At 44.0% G+C, this 22,934-nt stretch overlaps 1 protein-coding gene across 2 annotated transcripts in view; it reads right to left on the bottom strand.

The window, feature by feature from the left end:
• The window catches only part of LOC306923408 (transcription factor SOX-6-like), a 161,914-nt gene that overhangs the window by 110,980 nt on the left and 28,000 nt on the right, over positions 1-22,934 (bottom strand). For both annotated transcript variants that reach the window (XM_079501475.1, XM_079501476.1), the window contains exon 2: positions 21,150-21,220. The gene's annotated coding sequence lies outside the window, so the exon portion shown is untranslated. The remainder of the gene's footprint in view (positions 1-21,149; positions 21,221-22,934) is intronic.

Here is a 22,934-nt window from a genome sequence, read left to right as displayed (position 1 = left end):
TAACTGTATATAACTACTCTGCCTGGACCTCTTTGTGACTTGAACTGAAAGGTTACAAAGACATCTATGTGCTGCTTGTGTCCCATGACCCCTTTGAACATTCGGAAATTATTTTCACTTGCAAGGCATGCAAGCACCTTTGTGTAGCCTACAGTTACTAGTCCTATGGGCAAGGCTAAACCACTTAAGCTCTCTCTCTCTAGGTCGTCCTCAGACGAGCCCTCCATCGTTGCTTCCAGTCATCCCGGTTCTCCATATAAATCCTATACACTTAGACATGTTGTGAGCTTGCAGATCTGTTTTTTATTTAGGGTTTTTCAAGCCATTAAGACCTGAGGGACAATTCTAAAAATATCTTAGAAATCCTAACAGTTTTCTGAAAAACGTATGTTGCTATCAGTGGTGCTTTTTCATGTCGACGACCATCTCAAAATATGTTGCTCCAGGGGCCCCCAAGAAGCAAACTTACTCATTCATGTTCACCAGCCATCTCTTAATTCATGCATTAAAGTAGGAACTTGAAAAGTTGACATTACCGTATGTGTGTATGTTACTTACTATTGCTTTCATTCCATGATATTTGATCCATCATAACAACTTTGTTAACAACTCCTAAAAAGATACTGCGTCAGTTTGTGTCAGTAATAAGTATACATTATATAAACTAACTTATAGACTTATACACTTTAATTATACAGTATGCACTATGCACTATACGACAGAATACAGCTTCCATTGACATAATTCAAATACATAGTAATCCTAACTCTCACTGCAGCACGCCTGGTCTGCATTTACAGTAGCACTTAAAAGAGGGGGAAAATCACACCCATGTGAAGTGAGTGGTGCAACTCCGTGTGGTGAAAAACAACCATGCTGTTTTCGTGCTCAGATCCAGACAGCCAGCCAGCCACACACATAGTGCTCAGACCCAGACAGCCAACCAGCCACACACATAGCTCCGTAAGGGAGTGGAAAAAGTGTTGCAGACTGTGACTGGCTCCATAATGCAGAAACTTTAATAATGAGGTTTTGGGCTTCTAAAAGTCAACAAACCTATCCCTTACCATAGCCAAAGACACATACCGTACACACGCTGTCAAACCCTACATGTCATTGTCATTGACCGGGGTCCCCCAGGGTTCTGTACTTGGCCCTTCCCTTTTTCCATCTACACAGGCCAGAATAGGGACACTCTAGGCTTCAGGGTGTTAAGACTGGAGAAGTCAGTTCCCCTGCAGTCATTTAAGTCTGCCGAACTGTGAAGGCCAGCATACATAGCAGAGGCTCTGACACAGCAGAGAAAGAGGCCCCTGGGGGCCACCATGCAATGGAGACCCCCATCCATGGCCATCATGCCATGGAGAGAGACCCCCATATTATTCTCCACTCCAGGAGCAGTTGTCGGAGGGTTCCACTAGGCATGTCAGGGTCTCCTGGTATGATGAGCTGTTACAATCCACAACTAATCCTTTCTGTGGAGCGTCCCCAGTCTGTGTGTCTAGCGTGCGTGTGTGCGTGCGTGCGTGCGTGCGTGCGTGCGTATACATGAATGCAGTGTGAGTGAGTGCATGTATGTTGCTTGTCCCACGGCTATGGGAAAACAGGTTCAGTGATTTGAAACAGTTGTTGGTATCTCAGACAAGCATCTTTTTTTTCTTTTTTTTTCTTCACGACACGTCATCTCAGCACAGAGCTGTGATTGTATAGACGCAATTCAGTGTGTTAGACTGGTGAACAAATCACTTGAACTCTAGTCCCAGACCAAACCCAAGACAATCTGGTCGAGTGAGTAAAATTAACACTGTCCTTTTTTTTAAAATGTTTATTTATTTGGGCACATCAATTTACAGTATACACACACATCACACATGTGCTTGTATCATCATTACATTGTAGCGTCCCTTTGTTTTTTTAAGACAGACAAAATATAAATCACCTACATTCAATACATCAACAATAAAGCAATTACGAAACAGGCTACACTGTCCTCTCACACTGCTCTTAAATGTAAAGACAAGTGAGCCTTTGATTGATCGTGGCTGAATCCACCTGCAACACGCCCACTGATAATGTTGTAAGCCAGTGGTTTTCAACCCTTTTCATATCGAGGTCCATTATTTATTGGGCGTTTGAGCCACGGACCACCATTTGATGACATTTAGCCTCTCAGACCCAAAACTAACGAATATTTTGTTGTCGTTTGATAAGATTTTATCCACAATTCCATGCTGTATTGATGTTGGTACTATTAGGAGAGATGACAGGCAAACGTTGATCAAAACAACAATTCTTCTACATTCTCTAATTGTGTGAAATGACCAAATGGACCATGTTACACTCTCTAAAGAGTTAAAGATCTAAAGGGTCACAATTTACAATTTACCATTTACCATTTACCAAATGTACCATTTGGTTACGAACTCGCCACCATTTAGCTGGGGACCACCCGGCTGGAACCCCCTCAAGGACCACTGGTTGAGAACCACTGTGGAAATCCTAGCCACCTCATCACTTCGCCACCTTGGAAATACCCCACCCTTCTCCAGCCTGGAAATACTCCACCCGCCATGTCGGACGTCGGTTTGCAAAATAGCGAACACTCACAGTTAAATTAACACTCATGGGTTTGCGGTGTATGACTATACTCTGGATACATGTATACACATGTAAAACGGTGGCCAACACACACACACGCACGCACATACAGTACACACGTACAGCACGCACGCACGCACGCACGCACGCACGCACGCACGCACGCACGCACGCACGCACGCACGCACGCACACACACACGCACGCACGCACAGAATAGGACTAGAGGGTTCATGAACAATAAACCTATATCCACACACATACACTTGCACGCTCCCACAGCCAGACCTGGCTGAGTTCAGAGGTGTGTGTATGTGTGTGCGCGGACTATAGGAAGCCAATAGTGGCCTTTAGGCATACAAGGTGTCCATTGTCCTTCTAACCAAGGCACAAGGCGAACATACATGAATTGAATGCAGCACAAGACCTCGCTTCAACTCACACAGGCTGTTAATCTAAGCCACTCATAACCCCCTTTGTTTGAAACTAAGACGCCTAAATCAGGGCAAATATTAGACGAAAAAAGAGGGGGAAAAGAAATGTGTGTTGAAGTCGACAAATACTATGACGAAAAATGTTCGTCGACTATTACTTTTTTCGCAGACAAAACTAAATTAAAACTAAGCCATGATGATTAAAACTAAGACTAAATATGTTGATAATTTCGTCAACAAATAAAAACTAGACTAAAATGTTAGGAAGGTACTAGTGGACAAGAGATCCAGTATAAGTCGTTTTACAACGCGTTCACAACACGTGCGACACGTTGTGAACTTGTAGAGCTGCTATTTTCAGCAAGTGTAAAATCAGCCATTAGGACGGCATCAAGGCCCGCCAAAATACATTTTAGTCGACTAAATCAACTGTAGATAGTAGATTTAGTCTGCTAAAACTACGCTAAACACTAAATCATTACAGGTGACTAAAATGTGACTAAAACTAAATGAAAACTATTCAAGAGACTATAGGCTATGACTTAAAACTAAAATCAAAATGTGGCTGTCAAAAACAACACTTCTCCAGCCGACACCTGTGCGTGAGAGTGAGAGCTGCTCCAGGGTGGATATAAGTAGCCTCTTGTCTCCCATTTGACACTAACCGTGCCCATGACTGCTCTCCAGCTGTTCTGGGCGCTATCACATTAAACATAATCATATCACAGACTCTGATCTCTCGTGGTATCCAACAGGGGGAAAGGAATGTCACAGTTGCTCGAATGAGGGTGTTTTTTTCCCCCGGTGAATTTCATTTTTTTGTCCAGAAAACACTCCTGAACTTGGACCTATTCTCTCTCTATCCATTTGTCCTTATGGCCCTCTTTCCTTCTAGTCTACTCGCCTGAAGCCTGGCATTTTGAGTACCCTAACGTTTTATGTTAGAAATGTCCTGTCGTATGGTGTAGTCTCTCTCTCTCTCTCTCTCTCTCTCTCTCTCTCTCTCTCTCTCTCTCTCTCTCTCTCTCTCTCTCTCTCTCTCTCTTCAAATGAGCTTTATTGTCATGAGAAAACGTAAGTTTACATTGCCAAAGCAAAAATGGAACAAAAAGATACAACAATGTATGTACAAATAAGTATTGAATATAACATAGGAATAAAATAAAGGTGTAACCAGAGCTGTGTTACGTTGGCACTTTGCTTGTGAAACTATAAAAAGCATTAATTGTGCATTTTCTGTCAGAGATAGTTGATTTATACTCCATTTATATACTTTGAAAGTTGACAGCATAATTGCATTCACTTAGTATAAAATATTCTCTCCCTCTCTCTCTCTCTCTGCTTTCTCTCTCTATATCTGTTCCTATCTCTCCACCTTAATCTGTTCTTCTCTCTCTTTCAACTGATCTTTAGTGTCCTTCTCTTTCCTTTATCAGTGTTTCCCCTTTCACTTATTTTCAATGCAACTCTCCATTTGTCTCGATTACACCAATCTCTCTCTCGCTCTCTCGCTCTCTCTCTCTCTCTCATTGGCCATGTCTGTCAGTGTGGCAGTGAGGCTGAGCTGGGAGATTGTAAATCACCATTAAGCACTTCATTAGATACGGCTGATTTATTAAAAGCCATGGTTTGCTCCCTTCCAGCCATATATTAACTCCTATACCACAGCCCTGAGACTTACTGTACACCAGGGGTGGGCAACTTTGACGATGGAGAGGGCCACTATAGTTCCACTCACTCCAGAGGGCCACTATAGTTCCACTCACTCCAGAGGGCCACTATAGTTCCGCTCACTCCAGAGGGCCAGTATAGTTCCACTCACTCCAGAGGGCCACTATAGTTCCATACTCACTCCAGAGGGCCACTATAGTTCCACACTCACTATATATATATATATATATATATATATATATATATATTACTGGACCTGGTGAGAGCAGGAGTGGACCCGGTGAGACGTAGGAGGGGCCCGGACAGGAGTCAACCAACAGAGCCTAGTCCTTCCACGTGCCAGAATAGCGCCTCCCAGTCCCGGCAGAGTAGTTCGGGAGGAACGGATTGTGTGGCCCTGTTTTTTTCCTAATGGGACAGATCGAGGGTAGCTACTGGGACGTAAGTCTGGACTTGATCACCCCGGCTGGGTCACCTGAGTGAGGGGTATGATGTTGGGAGACCCGAAACCCTATACATCACTGAGGATACGTCCCAGGTTTTTTTATTTAATTATAGCTATGTTAACTTTAGGAACTAAATACAAATACATTGGACATGAAAAATGACAATAACATTTTAATACTAATGATTAAGCTACTAATTTAGTAATAAAAATAAAGTAATAAAAGTGGGTCATGTTTGCAACTCAGTAATATATCAGTATTCCGATATTAACCTGAGGGCCACATTAAGTGCAGGTGGAGGCCGCATGTGGCCCCCGGGCCGCCAGTTGTCCATGTATGAAAGTACAGCATGCATGCGGGGACATGAATAGTTGTGATGGGAACCTCAGACGGTTATGTGCAATAAAATAATTAATTTAACGGCATCCAGATGACAAACTACCGTTAAGTAGGCCTACTGTACTTAAGTACACTTTTGAGGTATATGTACTTACTTGAGTATTTCCAATTTTCAATACTTGTACTTCTACTCCACACTCGGCTGCCATTCGAAACTGGCCTCCGAAAATAAAGTCTGAGTTCCCCCCACCACCCCCTTTACCCCTAACTGTTTTCCGCTTTTTACCTCCTTATAATGACTTTGTTTGAAATGTACCCATTCTGCATACTGTTAATAAATACTTCAATCAATCAATCAAACATGTAACAGGAGGTAATATCCCGCTACTGCTTTTACTAAAAGGATCAACATGTAACACTCAGCATGTGGTATTATTAGATTGCAAAGCATCAGGCGACGCCTTGTTATCGCATCATATCAGTGTTTCTTGATGTTGTTTTAAGATTCAAATCTCGACGCGTATCTATCGTTGAGTAAGGTACAAATTGGGTATAGGCTCTGGCACCACAATCATTTTGTGTGTGTGATCCAGGCTTTGGCATGGAGCCAGGCACCTCGGGGCTTCATACACACACACGCACACGCACGCACGCACGCACGCACGCACGCACGCACGCACGCACGCGCGCACGCACGCACGCACGCACGCACGCACGCACGCACGCACGCACGCACACACACACACACACACACACATCTAGCTAGTGCTGGTTTCACATTCACTACTGTTTATGGATGTCAAAAGTAAAGTGTTATAATAATTGTATGTTTGTACAGAGCATACTGGCTGCTTTCGAGCATCACAAATCACAATACATGCTGTATTATTTGTGTGAAAGCAGGAGACAATTCCAAAGGTCATTACCAATTCTTCACTTAATAGCGTGTATTACAACTTGCAAGTAGAGATGACTCAGACAGACAGACAGTTGTTCATCTAATGCTTTTATTCAATGGTATATGGCAGTGGTTCTCAACCAGTAGGAATGCCTACGCAGTTGAAAACCAATGTAGTTGAATACGTTTGACTACATTTGACTACAAATCATTAATTGGCTTTAAATCATTGACTTTAACACTTTCCCAGTGCCAGTCAAATGCGCGAAATACCAAAGTAGAAGAGATCCTATAGGCAACCAGGAAGTGCAGCCCCCCAGCCCACTGTGTCCACACACCGTGTAGGCAGCGGAGGAACTGCAATGGAGGAGTTTTTGACCGCACAATGTAAGAACAGAGAATAAAAACCTTCAATTTTTTTTATTTTGGCTCATTTTGAGCAGAAAAAGGAGTAATATGCGCTTGTACGTCACCATGTGAGGAAAAAGCCAAAAAAACACATATTGAGATTAAATGACATTAAAGAAACACAGATTTTTACGTTCTGGCACAGGCGGGGGGTGGAGAATAGAACGGAATCCCACTTTCCTGGCATTAATACGGTTAAATCTCTGTCTCCACACCATTGTGTCCAACTCGGTTTGGTTCACAACATGTCATCTGCTCACTCCTCTGGGTTTCCAGTGAACTATGGAACACTTATGGATTACCTACAGCTTAGACAGGTGATCCTGGACATGTCCACAGAAAAGTATTATAGTTCTAGCACAAGACTAATTGTCTTTCACACGGAACAACAGCAGAAGATCAGGGGATTGAGCTGCATGGTGACATGCAGCCACAGGTCAGCAGCAGGGCATTTTCACTCTCCATGTGTCATCATGAGGACATACTGTAGCTACATGGAGGCCAGCACGTGGTTCTCAAACATTTCCATGTCAAGGACCTCCAAATTAGGCCGCGGATCCCAATTTGAAAAGATTTTGTGCCTGCATGCAGGGCGGGACCCCTGAGACAATTTGTCAAGGGTTTTTTTTTTTTATTGTTTTAGTTTTTTTGAAAATAGCTCATTTATTAACTCATAAGTAATTTGACTCTGAGGGTGTACAAATTGACCACTCTGGATATCAGTGAGAATTCACACAGCACTTGCTGACACACATGAGATCTGACACCTCGCACCTATAGTACAAAGGAACGGCCAGTACTGGGCATACAATAATCTTGCTTATTAAGCAATTATTTGACCATGATCATATCATAAAAGTGATCACTTGTGGTCTCACGCTGTGAAGCACTGTATCTATTGTCTCCCCCCGCCCAGGGAAAAGCCACTTCATTAGAGCGTTGTGGGTAATTGCCCCATACAGCTAGCCTGCAGTTTGAAGCTAACCAGGAGCGAAGGCCCCGCTGCGGCTTTGGCCACAATGGCTCTCATTGGATTAAGTTCGAGCGGGCTTTGTTAAGAGCTGCCACAAATCTAATCAAGGGAGAGACCTAAATTACGCTAGCATGTACTTAACCGATCTGATCACTGTAACTGGGAAAGGCCGGTGGCGGGGGCGGAGAGGGGAGGGGAGGGGAGGCGACGGGGAGGCGACGGGGAGGGGAGGGGAGGGGATGGGAGGGGAGGGGAGGGGAGGGGAGGGGAGGGGAGGGGAGGCGACGGGGAGGGGAGGGGAGGGGAGGGGAGGCGACGGGGAGGGGAGGGGAGGGGAGGGGAGGGGAGGCGACGGGGAGGGGAGGGGAGGGGAGGCGACGGGGAGGGGAGGGGAGGGGAGGGGAGGCGACGGGGAGGGGAGGGGAGGGGAGGCGACGGGGAGGTCTGACCATGGTATGAATGAAATGGAGCCGCCAGTAAAAGGTCGTTAGTTTAGTCTTGACTGATGGCAGCTTTTTAAATGAGATGCAGAGTGTTTGTCTTTTCCTTTGCTGTAATGAAGCACTGTCATTATGTGGATGCAATGTCATCAGAGTTGCATGTTAATCTCAACTGGGCTATACGTCCAACGGGGTCAGCGCGTGGTTCGTGGGCTGAGATGAGAGCATAAAATGAAATCAGAGATGAGTGTAAAATGATTGTTAAACATCTGCATTATTTAATTTACAAGAAGTCTACACAATTTGAGAATGTAGAAGAATTGTTATTTTGTTTGCCTGTTATCTCTCCTATCAGTGTATGGTACCAACATCAATACAGCATGGAATTGTGGACAAAATCTTATCCAACGCCAACAAATTATTCTTTAGTTTTGGGTCTGAGAGGCTATAAATGTCATCAAATGGTGGTCCGTGGCTCAAATGCTCAATAAACAATGGGCCTTGATATGAAAAGGGTTGAAAAAAACTATTGGCGATTATCTCCTGTCCAAGTTTACCCAGAGTGAGACGCAGAGTCCTGCATTCCAAGTTGCTCTGGATAAGCCAGTTAGCTAAGAGCCTAAAGTGTCAAGTAAACGGACTGCATCTTGCTATTAGCAAAAAGATAATGCACTGCTATTGCTTGATGCTGGTGATCCCATTCACGGCACTGAGTGCCGCGCTACGAGCTTGAAGATCTGCTATTTTTGGAAAATCGTTAAAATGTGGCACAATTCTTTGAATATATATTCTTTCAGAGCGAACCTTTTTAACTAAAATCTTTGCTTCTGGGGGGGTCTCTGGAACAACGTATTTTCAGATGGGGGTCGGCGGCCAATTACAGTACATATAATTTCTGGAGTCCTTGACATTAAATAGTTTGAGAACCATTGACATAGAAACAGGTTTTTCAGAAAACTGTCAGGATTTAAAAGACATTTTGTAGAATCTGGTCGTAAATGGATTGCAGCTGAAAACCACTCTGAATGAGAGTGTCAGCTAAATGGCAAAAATATCAAGTAAAACGTATGTCAACCAACCTTACAGTCTGCCAAACCATGATCGTTAATGTACCTATACTGTATAGGACAGATTAGCCTGGGGACCAGACACGAGTGTCTGCCAGTGCAAAGAAAATAAAAAAATAAATGTGTTCACACCAGAGGGGAAGATATTTTCCTACTTCCTTCATTTGCATGATTGTGGTTGCTGAGACACATTTTGTTCAAGTTCATTTTCCTATTTGCCTATTCATGCAAGTGACTCGAATTCTGTCAATCAGTATAATGTACACTACACTATAATAATGTACACTACTCATACTATGGAAATGGAAACGGTACCAGATACTGTAACACAGTTTTAACCCAGCAGTTGTTTGTTTATACGTGAAATTTAGCAAGATTACGCAATATCTTGACTTAAATGTATATATAATTTTCAGTGAAGCTGTCAAGTACGCACGCACGCATGCGTGTGTGTGTGTGTGTGTGTGTGTGTGTGTGTGTGTGTGTGTGTGTGTGTGTGTGTGTGTGCGTGCGTGCGTGCGTGCGTGCGTGCGTGCGTGCGTGCGTGCGTGCGTGCGTGCGTGCGTGCGTGCGTGCGTGCGTGCGTGCGTGCGTGCGTGCGTGCGTGCGTGCGTGCGTGCGTGCGTGCGTGCGTGCGCGTGTGTGTGTGTATGCAATCGCACCACATGAAAGTGGTGAGATTACAGAGGAAATCTTCGTTTCCTGTGTGAACACACTTTGAGAGTGTTCCGTTTCCAATTTTCACTGTTAGTTAAATTAACACTGAGGATTTGATTGTAGGACAACAAGCCCCACGGGTGAAAACATTCTTTTTTTAATTTACCTATAATTATTACAAAGCAGTCCTGAGAAACCAAACCAGTGGAAAGGGTGTTTGCTCCAAGTCCAAAGTAGCAACGTGAGAAAAGTGAAACGGCACATTGTTGTAAGTCCAGCGTCCGTGAGGGGAATGATCTAAAGACCAGGTGTGACAACTTCCCCTGAGTTTGACCCTGACCTCGGACCCTGATGAACTCCACGGTTAAAACAGGAAGCAATTAACTAGAATAGTGTCACACTAAAGGTGGCGTTCCTTTGCAGACAGACAGCTCAAAGCAGGAGAAACAGTTGTTGCCACGGGAAGTAAGAAAAGACAAGTGGACACATTTTTAAGATGATTAACCACATTAACCCTGGCACTGCGATGTTGGGGCGAAGCTGAGTTTGTGAGTTTCTATATCAGCAATTTTATGTCGTACTGAAAATTACTGCTAGGGCCTGGGCCGTGGCTCAGCGGTTCAGGCACCCTGGCTGGTAGTCCAGTCTGGCAGTGTGCCGCAGGTTCGACTCCTGATCCCGACGGCTTTTACTGCATGTCACCCCCCTATCTCTCTCCCCAATTCCTGTCAGCCTACTTACTGTCTATCCCTCTATAAAAATAAAGGCGAAAGCCACAAACAAACATTTAAGAAAATTACGGCTATAAGGTTAAGTGTGAGTGTGTCAGCATAGCCGGCAGCCCTTTCTATTTCTGTCTTTATGAAGACGGACAACTTTGACAGGCAAAAAAGAGAGAGTGAAAGTGAGAGACAGGTGAGATTATATTCCAGGACGGGTGCATGCATGTCAAAGTCCACATGTCTTCACTGTGTCAGGACACACATGCATCAAATAGCTTCACCACCTGTTTTGTTTTGGTTCATAATGCTGTAGTCCTGTTCGGTGTGGCTGTCTCAGCGTGTCACTTTCTGTTTTCCTCATCTTGTGTTTGCTGTTGGAAGGGAGATGCTTTTATAAGCCTCCGTTTGATAATGCTGTTTTATCACCACATGCCTCTGTGTTATCATTGTGTAAATAAGCTCAGCTAAATACATAAACAGACGGCATTAGGCGGCAGGGTGTGTGTGTGTGTGTGTGTGTGTGTGTGTGTGTGTGTGTGTGTGTGTGTGTGTGTGTGTGTGCGCGTGCATGTGTGCGATTGCATAGGCACACCCTGTGTAGTGAAATTAATGTGTATTGTGTACACAAATATAGATGCAAAAACACACACACACCCAGCCTACAAGTACATACACTGAAATCACAAAAGTAGGCCTACACTGCATGATACACTGTGATGTGTATATACGCACCATGCACACATGATGCCACACAGTTGACACCCACAGCCATAATACTACAGAGAGCGAGAACAACGATCTGGTACAACTACCCCCTTTCAAAACAAACATGGGTAAATTCTCCTTCTACAACACGGCCACCCAGGCGTGGAATGCCTTGACCCCCTCCATGGCAAAATGCAGATCACTTACATCTTTTGAAACAGGCCTGAAAATCCACCTTTCAGCGGGCCCAAGGGAGAGGTTGTTATTGATGATATTGAATTTTGTTGTTTTCTTCATGTCATGTCTATGAATTGATTGCATAGGGCCTAAATGGAAACAACTTGACCGCAAGGACTTTTTTCTGTGCTATCCCTTTTGTGATTCCCTATCCCTATTGAGTGTTTGACTGTACTCTGTTGCTGTTTTTACATTTATGTTCAATAAACTATTCAATCAATCAAACACAGTTTCCGTTCTGCAGATTAGTAGTCAACTACTCTTCTGCCCTCACCACACGTGTGCGGCTATGCAGCGAGCTAAACATCCTTCCATAAAAAGCAGTCAGAGAGGAGTAGATGTGTAAATTGCACAATTCACATAAATATCATCATCAAATAAAATTTAGGTAGGCTACATCAATAAAATAATATCTGTTATCACTGTATCACTGTATCACTGCTGCTGTAATATCCTTTACACAGTAACATAATATAACAATAATACACTGGAATGGTAGAAATCAAACCGTATTAACTAGTAAGCATCAAGCATGTACTCAAATGCAGCAAATCTGATTATCCCTTGATTGCTAACACTCAATATGCAGCACCTGGAGTCTACAGTAAATGAGCAATTAACAGGAGGAACTGTGCAGAAAACAAGAAACAAAATACATTGTCCTGCCCCTAGAGGGTTCTAAAACACTGAGGCCAGAACAACTACTGTTGAGTTGCCCTGGAGGCTTCAAGGCTTCAAGGCTTCAAGCTTCAAGGCTTCAAACCCATAGTGGGCTCTATGTAGCCTGGGTTCCAGCCTGCTGCGTTCTGCGGATCTGAAATGTCACTTCGCAAATCAGTCTGGAGAGTCTACTATAGGTGGGACATATGAAGGTTGAAATGGAGCTGAGGCTTCTGATTGGTCTGTGGTGTGGGTTGAGGAAAAACACTAGTTTGATGTTGTATCAATGCGCACTGCGCAGCTACTGCTGTTGTCCTGCAACGTCCCCTTATCATTCACTAAACTCACCCCACACAGCTACTGCTGTTGTCCTGCAACGTCCCCTTATCATTCACTAAACTCACCCCACACAGCCGTCATTTTTGTACTACTGACAGTGGACTACTGAATCGTTTTTTTACCGTAGGTTTTTACTCTCAAGTCTCGAACGGCACTATTTTTGTCAACAGTGAGAAGCATGGAAAGAGTGTCGTTGGCTGATGCCGTATCAGCAACAACGTGGCTACATAACAGGTGACGTTATGAAATGCGTGTCAAGCAGCCTCTCTCCAGACTGATTTGCGAAGTGACATTTCAGATCCGCGGAACGCAGCAAATCAGGCTGGAACCCAGGCTAGGCTCTATATGCACACACGTCAGTTTGGAAAGAACTTGGGCCACTTCCCTACTTCATCGTGTTACCGATGCTACTAATGAAGGCTCTGTTCCATTCTGGTCAAACAGAGTCAGGGTGCTGCTATTGCGCATGTTATGGAAACACTCTGCTACACCAGTGGGTCTCAAAGTGTCCTTGAGTGGGTTCCAAATGGCCCTGTGCAGGTGTGTAACTCTGAGAGTGTACAAATGGAACAAATTTGGTTCTATTTGTAAACTCCCAGAGTTATGGGTTTCCTTGAAATTAAAAGGTTTGAGAACCACTGCACACTAAATGGAACAGAGCCTTAATGAGTACCATCGGTAATACCTGATCGGTAAAGGAATTAAGGAAGCGGCCCAGAAGTATAGGAAGAGTTATTCTGTATAGAGCCCATGTTGCCCCAGTGGAGCAGACAGTGCAGAGTTTGCCCCAGTGGAGCAGACAGTGCAGAGTTTGCCCCAGTGGAGCAGACAGTGCAGAGTTTGCCCCAGTGGAGCAGACAGTGCAGAGTTTGCCCCAGTGGAGCAGACAGTGGCAGAGTTTGCCCCAGTGGAGCAGACAGTGCAGAGTTTGCCCCGCAGTGGAGCAGACAGTGCAGAGTTTGCCCCAGTGGAGCAGACAGAGCAGAGTTTGCCCCAGTGGAGCAGACAGTGGCAGAGTTTGCCCCAGTGGAGCAGACAGAGCAGAGTTTGCCCCAGTGGAGCAGAGAGTGGCAGAGTTTGCCCCAGTGGAGCAGACAGTGCAGAGTTTGCCCCAGTGGAGCAGACAATGCAGAGTTTGCCCCAGTGGAGCAGACAGTGCAGAGTTTGCCCCAGTGGAGCAGACAGTGGCAGAGTTTGCCCCAGTGGAGCAGACAGTGCAGAGTTTGCCCCAGTGGAGCAGATAGTGCAGAGTTTGCCCCAGTGGAGCAGACAGTGTAGAGTTTGCCCCAGTGGAGCAGACAGTGCAGAGTTTGCCCCAGTGGAGCAGACTGCAGAGTTTGCCCCAGTGGAGCAGACAGTGCAGAGTTTGCCCCAGTGGAGCAGACAGTGTAGAGTTTGCCCCAGTGGAGCAGACAGTGCAGAGTTTGCCCCAGTGGAGCAGACAGTGCAGAGTTTGCCCCAGTGGAGCAGACAGTGCAGAGTTTGCCCCAGTGGAGCAGACAGTGCAGAGTTTGCCCCAGTGGAGCAGACAGTGCAGAGTTTGCCCCAGTGGAGCAGACAGTGCAGAGTTTGCCCCAGTGGAGCAGAGCAGTGGAAGAGCAATAGAAGACTTCCAAAGTGTGACAATAATGTGAATTAGTTGAAGCGGCCTGCAGGCCAAAAACAATATAAAATGGCAAAAAAGGGAAAGAAAATAAAGAAAAACACTATGCGTACATAAAAGTGGTTAAATGTGAAATGATTTCAAATGATGCATGTCACCGTGCTATCCTCTTCCTCCTCCTCCTCCTCCTCTTTCTCCTCCCCTCCTCCTCCCCCTCACTCATTCTCTGTCTCTCTCTCTCTCTCTCTCTCTCCTGATCATGCCTGTGCATTACCTCATAAGTCGGGGATCTACTCAAAGCCACTAGCGGTCGCGCAACAGACAAAAGCGCTCATCTCCAGGAAGCCACTGCTGCTGCCTGCGGTTTCTCGGAGCGAGAGAAGAGACGGGGGGAAAAAGTGACTCATGAGCCCCACGGCTCCTTTCTTTCTTCTCCGCTCGGGGGATAAACGCAAGGGATGAAACGAAAGAAGGGGAAGATAATATTTAGAGCAGGCCCCATTTCAAGGGCAATAGAAGACAGAGAAAGTGGGGTACGAGCCTGGGTGGTTTTGGGGAGGGGCTGCATGGGGGTTTTGGGGGTCGTCGGTCGTCGGAGGGCCCTCGCGCTAGAGGGATTTGCCGTTTAAGTAGGGGGGGGGCTTGCTGAACAACTGCTGCTGCTGCTAGTGATAGCGCACCCCCCCCCCCCCCCCCCCTCCCACACACACACTTACTTTCGAGTCGTTACCAGAAAGAAAGAAAAGAAGCCAGCGTGTCTCTCCACAGCCCACCAGCCTCTTCAAAGTAAAGCCATATGGGAGACGGACGAGATGTTGACGAGGCATGATAGTGCAAAAACACTCAACATACAGTACAACCAGGCACACGCGGACCACACAAACAAATACATCATAGGCTGCACAAAGACACATGTGAAAATGCTAAATACATGCTTTGGATAAAAGCGCTATATATAAATGCACCGTTCACCATTTACATGCCATAATACACAGTCAGTACATTCACACACGCACGCACGCACGCACGCACGCACGCACGCACGCACGCACGCACGCACGCACGCACGCACGCACGTACACACACACACACACACACACACACACACACACACACACACACACACACACACACACACACACACACACACAGTATGAACTTCCACTCAGAAAACGCAAAGTCCAGACTTTATACCTGGACTAGAATTGAACTCGATCCTTGTCTACAGAGTAATGAGAGCTGTGTAGTTTACCTTTCTGGGGTTGGGGTGAGTTTGTCTTGTCTTGTTTTAAAAAAAAGAAAATCATGATTCTGTAACTCGTTGTTTTGAATTATCTTTGCATTGCATTATCATTAAATAAATCTTAGAAAAAAAAGGAAAAAAAAGGAATGTCTCACATTAAAATGGTGAGACATTGTTTTACTTAGTATTGATTTGTGTGGAATTCTAAATCTAATAATTTATCCAAATGTCCTGGGCTGGCCCAAACGTTCCACATAGTGGACACACATCTTGAGGTTACGCACCATGAAGTAACTTAGATGACAGGAAACAACAGTAAATTCTGTTATATTATCTCATTAGAAGGTCCTGATTTGTCTAATGGACGTAATAAAGTGGAGTTAATTTACAAAGGCAGAGTTAAAGAGGGAAAAAAAGGGCACAGCGAACATTGTTAAAGGCCTTTTTTTGAGGGAAGCCAAACAGGCGACCACATAGGGTTCATTAGCTTGTTAGCTCATTAGCTCACCACAAATCAGTCTGATGCTGATTCGGGGCCAAGTGCCTTAGTCACTTTTCTAACTATTTGGAAATGACTGTCATTAGCTTGACCGCATTTAACAACAGAACTTACCGCACCCAAATGGCCAAAGAAGCCACTATACGAAAGAACACCCTTGGCTTTTTGAAACAAATAGTTATATTGAGTGCCACTTATTGTCTTGTTTTTTTGTTTAGTAACATGGTTTTATTGTGCAATGGGTATATTTTCCTCATATGAACTCTGCTATTTAGGGTTGAAACAGTGGGGTGGGAGCTATCTTTGGGAGAGCTTTTGTTTTGTTTTGTTTTGTTTTGTATGGTTACACTGTTGTATTGTTTTGTGAACTGTATTGTACAATGTATCTGTGTTGAGGACCCCCTCTAAAATGAGATGCGACATCTCAAGGTGCTTATCCTTTCAATAAAGGTATATATTAAATAAATTAACTAAGCATTGATATATTAAAAGGGAAAGACAGAAATGTATCTAATAAGTCTTAAATGTAAGGATAATGTTGTCTTTAATGTTGATGATGCTAATCAGCTTTGGAATAAACAAATCACTACTTAGGATCAGTATACACACATGAGCCAGAACAATCTTCATGTTAGATTGTTTATATCATTTACAATCAAAAGGCATCTTAAGTCATTGATACATGTATTCCTCTGCAACGATATCAGCAGGACAAATCATTGCAAACTCAAATGTTCAGATTTTCGGATTCGGATTCAGGTTCTAACCAGGCAGCTGAGGCCTCTGTTTATTACTGTCATCAAAAACATTATTATTGTATTGTTATATTACTGGTGTCTCTAATTTGTGTGTGTCATAAGTGAATAAATAAATACATTTATTATTAATCATTATTATTATAATAAACTAGAGCGGTGCCCGTGGGGCCTCTATACAGTGGTACCCATTGGTCACTGGCCTACTTGGAACGATGCAAGTTGGAAATGCATTCCAGATATTATGTCTGTGTGTCCCTTTTATGCCCATATATGGAGTTCTTTGTCAGACATGCCCAAATATGGGCATATATAGATAGGTAGATAGGTAGATAGATAGATAGATAGATAGATAGATAGATAGATAGATAGATAGATAGATAGATAGATAGATAGATAGATAGATAGATAGCAAAGTGGATAATTGCAGAATATGTTGAACAATGTTGTGAAACCTTTTGAAGACTCAAGTTAAAGTCCATTTCATCCTATAATGCAGGTATAAGCCCATAAATGACCACTAGCTGTCACGACAGGATTTGTACTCCATGAGGACAGTAATTTTGTTAAGGGTGTCCACCTTTGTCATGTCACCGCTGTGTAATTGCATTTGAAAGGCAATTGCATGTTAAAAGGAACAATAATGCAATTTCAGATTTCCCACTGAGCTTGATAGAATTAAGGGAGTTTAGATGAAATTTAAAACGCTGGTCCTAAGTGGCCCACATTTTGCTTATCATGTCAGAATTCCTTATACTTCAAACAAATTAGTGCTGCAGCAAAAAGAAAGAAGAGGTAAAACTCTAGAAAGGCCGACGTAAATGACTCTTTGATTTGTTCATTGGATGTTTTCATTGTATTAAAGTGGTTTCCACCGTGACCTGCCATCTATACCACAAGATTGATTTTAGTTTTGCTCATAGTCTCTTGAATAGGTTTCATTTAGTTTTGTAGTCACATTTTAGTCACCTGGAATGTTTTAGTGTTTGTCCAGTTTTTTTATATTATAATATTTTAATCTCCAGTTGATTTAGTCGACTAATGTATTTTGGCAGGCTTTGATGCCGTCGTAATATGCTGATTTTACACTCACAATGCTGCGACGGGTTGTGAGCTTATGGATTGGCTATTTTCAGCATGCAACCAAGTGTAAAATGACTTATACTGGATCTCTTGTCCACTAACATTTTGGTCTAGTTTTTATTTGTTTGTCATCATAGCTTAGTTGTCATTTATTTTCCATTTAGTTTTCGTCAGTGAAAAATGTAGTCGACGAACATTTTTTGTCATAGTATTAGTCGACGAAATCAACACTGGTGGCATTGGTGGCAGACTGGCAGTGCATATTATCACACCCACCTAACCGAAAACACGCACGTCGCACGCACGCACGCACGCACGCACGCATGCACACACGCACGCACACGCGCGCGCACGACACTTGCTGACATACAGTAGTAGTGATACGACTCAAGAGAGACAGAGAGAGAGACACACAGAGACCATAACAAGTACACTTAACCCATTTAGGGGACTGAGACCAGATTCTACAAAAAACATCTTCTAAATTATGACAGTTTTTTCCATATGTCAGTGGTTCTCAAAGTTTGAGAACCACTAATATAGAAACATAGGCTTTTCAGAAAACTAAAATCATATGTAATCAGCCGTCCACCCCCATCATAAAATATTTTGTTCCAGGGACCCCCGCCCCACAAGCAATGATACTAATACTACTGATTCTCTCTCTCTCTCTCTCTCTCTCTCTCTCTCTCTCTCTCGTTATCTCTCTCTGTTCAAGCCATCAAGAGCAATACTCTGGCTTAATGTGGGCTAGTGTTACCTCAAGCACCATTCCAATTCCAGATATGATCTTTATACTACTAGCTCACGGGGAGAAAGAAACGTCCATTTAAAAAAAAAGGCAGTAAACTCCTGCAGGTCACCCTCCTCCTACACAGCACTGAAAGGTTCCTGGACCTCCTGCAGGTCACCCTCCTCCTACACAGCACTGAAAGGTTCCTGGACCTCCTGCAGGTCACCCTCCTCCTACACAGCACTGAAAGGTTCTAAACTCCTGCAGGTCACCCTCCTCCTACACAGCACTGAAAGGTTCTAAACTCCTGCAGGTCACCCTCCTCCTCCACAGCACTGAAAGGTTCTAAACTCCTGCAGGTCGCCCTCCTCCTACACAGCACTGAAAGGTTCTAAACTCCTGCAGGTCACCCTCCTCCTACACAGCACTGAAAGGTTCTAAACTCCTGCAGGTCACCCTCCTCCTACACAGCACCGGAATGTTCTAAACTCCTGCAGGTCACCCTCCTCCTACACAGCACTGAAAGGCGCTAAACTCCTGCAGGTCACCCTCCTCCTACACAGCACTGAAAGGCGCTAAACTCCTGCAGGTCACCCTCCTCCTACACAGCACTGAAAGGTGCTAAACTCCTGCAGGTCACCCTCCTCCTACACAGCACTGAAAGGTGCTAAACTCCTGCAGGTCACCCTCCTCCTACACAGCACTGAAAGGTTCTAAACTCCTGCAGGTCACCCTCCTCCTACACAGCACTGAAAGGTTCTAAACTCCTGCAGGTCACCCTCCTCCTACACAGCACTGAAAGGTTCTAAACTCCTGCAGGTCACCCTCCTCCTACACAGCACTGAAAGGTTCTAAACTCCTGCAGGTCACCCTCCTCCTACACAGCACTGAAAGGTTCTAAACTCCTGCAGGTCGCCCTCCTCCTACACAGCACTGAAAGGTTCTAAACTCCTGCAGGTCACCCTCCTCCTACACAGCACTGAAAGGTTCTAAACTCCTGCAGGTCACCCTCCTCCTACACAGCACTGAAAGGTTCTAAACTCCTGCAGGTCACCCTCCTCCTACACAGTCTTTAAACTCCTGCAGGTCACCCTCCTCCTACACAGCACTGAAAGGTCCTAAACTCCTGCAGGTCACCCTCCTCCTACACAGTCTTTAAACTCCTGCAGGTCACCCTCCTCCTACACAGCACTGAAAGACTCCTGCAGGTCACCCTCCTCCTACACAGCACTGCAAGGTTCTAAACTCCTGCAGGTCACCCTCCTCCTACACAGCACTGAAAGGTTCTAAACTCCTGCAGGTCACCCTCCTCCTACACAGCACTGAAAGGTTCTAAACTCCTGCAGGTCACCCTCCTCCTCCTACACAGCACTGAAAGGTTCTAAACTCCTGCAGGTCACCCTCCTCCTACACAGCACTGAAAGGTTCTAAACTCCTGCAGGTCACCCTCCTCCTACACAGCACTGAAAGGTTCTAAACTCCTGCAGGTCACCCTCCTCCTACACAGCACTGAAAGGTTCTAAACTCCTGCAGGTCACCCTCCTCCTACACAGCACTGAAAGGTTCTAAACTCCTGCAGGTCACCCTCCTCCTACACAGCACTGAAAGGTTCCTGGACCGTTGCCTGTTCTGTTCCCACTTCTTTTTTTTTAAAGACAGGAGGCCTTTCATCAGGCCAGTGAAAGCTTACTATTGAGGAGCGCGTACGGGACAGAATACAGCTAGCTGCTATGGAATGGACCAATCAAAAGCCTTCTGTGTGTGTGTGTGTGTACCGGCGGTACTGGGTGGGAGAGTTGGTGAACCGACACGCACAAAGTCAAGTACAGTTTTGTTAACCTGGGCCGTGACAAGTTGACAACACACACACACGCGCACACACACACACACACACACACACACACACACACACACACACACACACACACACACACACACACACACACACACACACACACACACACACACACACACACACACACACACACACAGAGTGTCACAGTCACAGCACCAGGTATACAACAACACGATGGCATGTTCTTATGAACACTGAAGGAACAACACCGGAAAATCCATTTTAACAAATTTGTTAACCCATTTGTTAACCCCCTTTTCATTTACGTCTAATGCATGGCCTGCTTCAGCCAGTGTAACTATAGTCTGCTATCTTGTTTCAGACGCTGACAAAACATTGACCGACATCTTGAAAGGACTGATGTTCATAATACACAACTGTCTAGATAAGATAAAAGAAGTGGTGAGAGGGATACTGATAGTGTTGCATTTACTTGCGTACCAAGAGTCACTTACAGAAATATAGAGAAATATAGAGTCACTTACAGAAATATAGAGAAATATAGAGTCACTTACAGAAATATAGAGAAATATAGAGTCACTTACAGAAATATAGAGAAATATAGAGTCACTTACAGAAATATAGAGAAGTATAGAGTCACTTACAGAAATATAGAGAAATATAGAGTCACTTACAGAAATGTAGAGAAGTATAGAGTCACTTACAGAAATATAGAGAAATATAGAGTCACTTACAGAAATGTAGAGAAATATATAGTCACTTACAGAAATATAGAGAAGTATAGAGTCACTTACAGAAATATAGAGAAATATAGAGTCACTTACAGAAATGTAGAGACTTCAACTCCAACACCCTCTTCTCACTTGTCGATGAGTTTAGAATTCATGAACGGCACCTTAAAAAAAGAAAAGAAAAAAAAAAAGAAACCATTATGATTTATTGTTAGGATTCTTCTAGTGTGATATAAATATGCGGCATTAGGGTTGTAGGCAATTAGAGCTTACACACTTTATTACATCGATATCTGGTGAGTACTACTTGGGTTTGATAACACTGTTATATGCATAGAGATGACATTACAGTAGCTAAACGCATGCTAAATGGCTAAGAAAACTTCATTTTCCCCCTACACTTATGTGTGACAAGTGAAGTAAAAAAAAATATATATATTTAACAGCTGTTAAAGAATTTAAGAGAAAACAAGGCCTGTGTTCCTATTTGGCTATAGTATATATAGTGCCTGTACTGTCTGCCACATTATCTTTTTTGTAAGAGTCGGATCGAGTCAATCACTTGTCTTCCAAAGAGTGATGATCTGCCAAACAAAGTATTAAATATATTCAGTGTGAAATGATCCGCAGCATTGCCCGGCCTATAAACCCACTCCTCCTTTCTGAAGTGCGTGTCAAGGATACAACAGTTCTCCTGTCTGTGAAAAACCCTCTTAACAGGAGGAACAGTAGATGCTCTCACGGGGCTCTTTCGTCGTGCAAACAACCACAAACACATACAGCCACGGAAACTTCAACAAACGTTGAGCAGTGAAATGCTTGCACGGTATAGCTTTGAAGTGGAATAAAGTGGTTACGGTCCCGTCCTAATACAGTTAGCACTGACTGGCGTCAGCAACGCAGAGAGAGAGAGCACGTTCGTTCGCTCTCAGAATCCCAATCGGGTTTTGAGAGAAGAGAAGAAAGTAAATGAATTGAAAAGAATTTGTTGTATTGGTCGCATCAGGTGGGAAAATCTGCTTTCCTTGGCCATGACTGCTGACCTGGGGTCAGATACACATGCACACACACACTGTCATGCGCATATAAACACGCACGCACGCACACACACACACACACACACACACACACACACACACACACACACACACACACACACACACACACACACACACACACACACACACACACACACACAATCATCCAATGTATCTCATTTGTCAAAGGGGTAGAAGTGTACATTTGGCTGGCTTAAAGCTTTGAAGGTAACCATGTACTAAACCGAAACAGGATATGAGGAGAGGTCGTAATGAAAGAAGCAGAGATTCATTCACGCTTCCTCTGTCCCTCTAATGTATACCGGTAGTCAGTTTAAGAGCTTGTTAAAAACACATTTGTTTCAGAAGCATTTTGTCTCAAGAAGTTTTTTTACCTGACTCACTTGGTGCAGGTCAAAGTTTTGCTTTATTTTATTTTCTTGATGTGTTATTATTGCTCTTATATGTTTTAACAGTTAAAGTTTGACTGCTGAACCCGACTTTCCCGACTTAACACATTTTGGACGGGAACGCATGAGGCAGTTTTTTTTTTTTTTTTTTTTTTTTTTAAACTTTAGCTGTTGAAAAATAGCTCATAGCACGGCACTCTGTGAGCTTGTAGATCTGCTATTTTTTTTTAAATCGTGAAAATGTGGCACAAATCTTTGAATATTTTCAGAGCGAACGTTATCTTTGCTTCTGGTGGGTTCCTGGAACAACATATTTTGAGATTGGGGTCCACAGCCAATTACATATATTTTGCGTAATTCTGCACAGAACAACTCAAAACCTGGTGTGACCCGAAAACTTGTTTTTAGCAATTACAATATACACACTACTG

Source organism: Electrona antarctica (genome assembly GCF_951216825.1).
Source record: "Electrona antarctica genome assembly, chromosome: 5".
Classification (NCBI taxonomy): Eukaryota; Metazoa; Chordata; class Actinopteri; order Myctophiformes; family Myctophidae; genus Electrona; species Electrona antarctica.
This window is presented reverse-complemented; position numbering and strand designations above follow the sequence as displayed.